This window comes from Cucurbita moschata, unplaced genomic scaffold (assembly GCF_002738365.1).
Source record: "Cucurbita moschata cultivar Rifu unplaced genomic scaffold, Cmos_1.0 Cmo_Scf00054, whole genome shotgun sequence".
NCBI lineage: Eukaryota > Viridiplantae > Streptophyta > Magnoliopsida > Cucurbitales > Cucurbitaceae > Cucurbita > Cucurbita moschata.
The window spans coordinates 839,330-841,407 of NW_019268570.1; the positions used below are offsets into that span (position 1 = coordinate 839,330).

The 2,078-nt window shown below is 46.2% G+C and overlaps 1 long non-coding RNA gene across 1 annotated transcript; it reads right to left on the reverse strand.

Annotated features, from left to right (window-relative positions):
- Positions 1–799: 799 nt before the first annotated feature.
- LOC111436382 lies at positions 800–2,004 on the reverse strand. The gene is made up of 3 exons (XR_002709235.1): positions 1,801–2,004; positions 1,630–1,707; positions 800–1,426 (listed from the first exon to the last, which is right to left on the reverse strand). It is a non-coding gene; the product is annotated as an uncharacterized LOC111436382 (long non-coding RNA).
- Between the last annotated feature and the right edge of the window lie 74 nt (positions 2,005–2,078).

The window sequence follows — 2,078 nt, forward strand, 5'->3', positions numbered from 1 at the left end:
AGGAATGAGTATAAAAATTATACTCAGTAAGCCACCTACTTGTAGGCTCTCGTCGCACCCTAAACTTAACAAACAACCACGGACTTTCCTTTGGCTCTAGATCATCTGATTCTGGTCTTAGCTCATTAGGGCTTCCCCCTAGGGACTTGCCCCCTTCGGGCTTCTTTGGTTCTTAGATCTTCTATTTATACCCCTAGAGTTCCTTTTATGCTAACCCGTGTCGGACTGGTGCCTTGCGAGTGGCTACCTCGGCATGGGTATGAGATTACTTGGGGTCTTGCCTAGGAAGTGAGCTGCAACCCCCTAGCCCCATGGTAATCCCCCTGTATTTGGGAGGGCTACCTCCCCTATTCCATCCAGCTAAACGGTCAATTACGACGTGGGTATCCCGTTTCCCATACTAAACGGCTATCGAGCAGTCGAGTCCTGATCAGGAACCCGCTGGTCCCCCACGAAGCTATATCACCATCCACACACAAGTAGCCTAAGGGTACTCTAGAGGTGGCTCGTATGCCGTGGTGGTCTGTTAGCCTACTGGGGAATGTTAGGTCTTATACCTTAGTGTCTTGTTACTCTAACCACATATCCCTAGACTTTATCATTCTCGTGGGACGTGGAAATTAACTGAGTGTGCACACAACTATCATCCAGCATCATCATGCAAAATAAACATACATGCTCAACGGGGCCATGACATCCGTCAAATCCCGGAGCGCAGAGTTCACAAGTTCCTATTCTCCTTTCAGCATGAATTAAACATTTACATATAAAGCGGAAGCTTAGAACATAATAGCAACACTCAGATAATTTTCGTAATATTTCACATAATACATCCATACTCTTAACAATCAAATTACTTACATTCAATCATGGAAAAATACCACCTAAGGTAATTAAACTAGCATGCATGCATAACCAAGCGACTCCTGCAAGTATTTCTTCCTAAAGTTCCAGGTGGTGACTTACCCGATTGACGCGTGTTCTTCGTTGAGCATTTCTACACCAGTAGAGTGTCCACAAATACTGAATTTTCTCATTTAAACCCTCACGCGCTCACACGCGCCTGGGAAGGAGCTACACGCGCACGGCCACGCGCGCGTACGGACGCGCATGAGGGAGGGGAGACGCGCGCTGAGGTGTTGCCACGTGGCGCCCCGATGAACGGTCAGCCGAGGTCGAGGTCGTCGGTTCGAAACCGGAAGGACGCGCTGGAAATTCGAATTCTTTTACGCTGACGCGTGGCAACGAGAAGCCGGGTCGGTGGTCCGGGTTGCGCGCGGGTCATCGGGTCGCGAACTCGAGTAGCGGGCCGCCGGCCATCGAATCCCGCCCGACGCGAAGTATTTCTTTGATTTTTTTTTCTTCTCCAATGGACGCTTGACACGTGGCCCTTCTCCTCCGGCGAAGCGCAGCCTCCTCCTTTCTCCTGCGATTTCCAGCATTCGATTACTTTGTTCCATTTTCTTTACATTTTCACATTTCGTTCTACCTAACTCGGATCAACATGGTTCTTTCACGAGATTTGTAGAGCGTATATTCATCTTTAGGCAGGTATTTTTCTTGTAATTTATTTCTAATCCCCGGGATAATTACCTTAGTCCGAAAATGGCAAGAAACATCAATACCTACCTCTTTGACGAACGCCGAAACTCCCATTTCCGATCTGAATCGATTACAACTTCCTTCTCAGGTTTTGAGCGTAATCCTCTGTAGATTAACATACTCAAATTTCAGGCTCTAACTCTTACTATATCTCAGAGATCTGAAGCAATTTCGAGAATCTGGATTCAAGAACTTTACCTTTAGATTTTTCCTCATTTCTTGATGGTTTTCGATGATCTAAAAGTTAAGAATGTTCTCTTCTAAGTTCTGTGAAGATTTCATGAAGAAGGCTCGGCCGGAACCGGACTCCTCGTGGCCGGAGCGGCGGCTACCTCCTTCTCTCTCTCTAGAACTTTCCTCCTCTCTCTATAATTTTCTTTCTCCCTATTTCTATTCCTTTCTTTCCGGCCGTTTTTCCTTCTCTTCCCTTTCTCTTTTTTTTTTTTTTTTTTTTTCATTTTTATTATTTTTGGGGA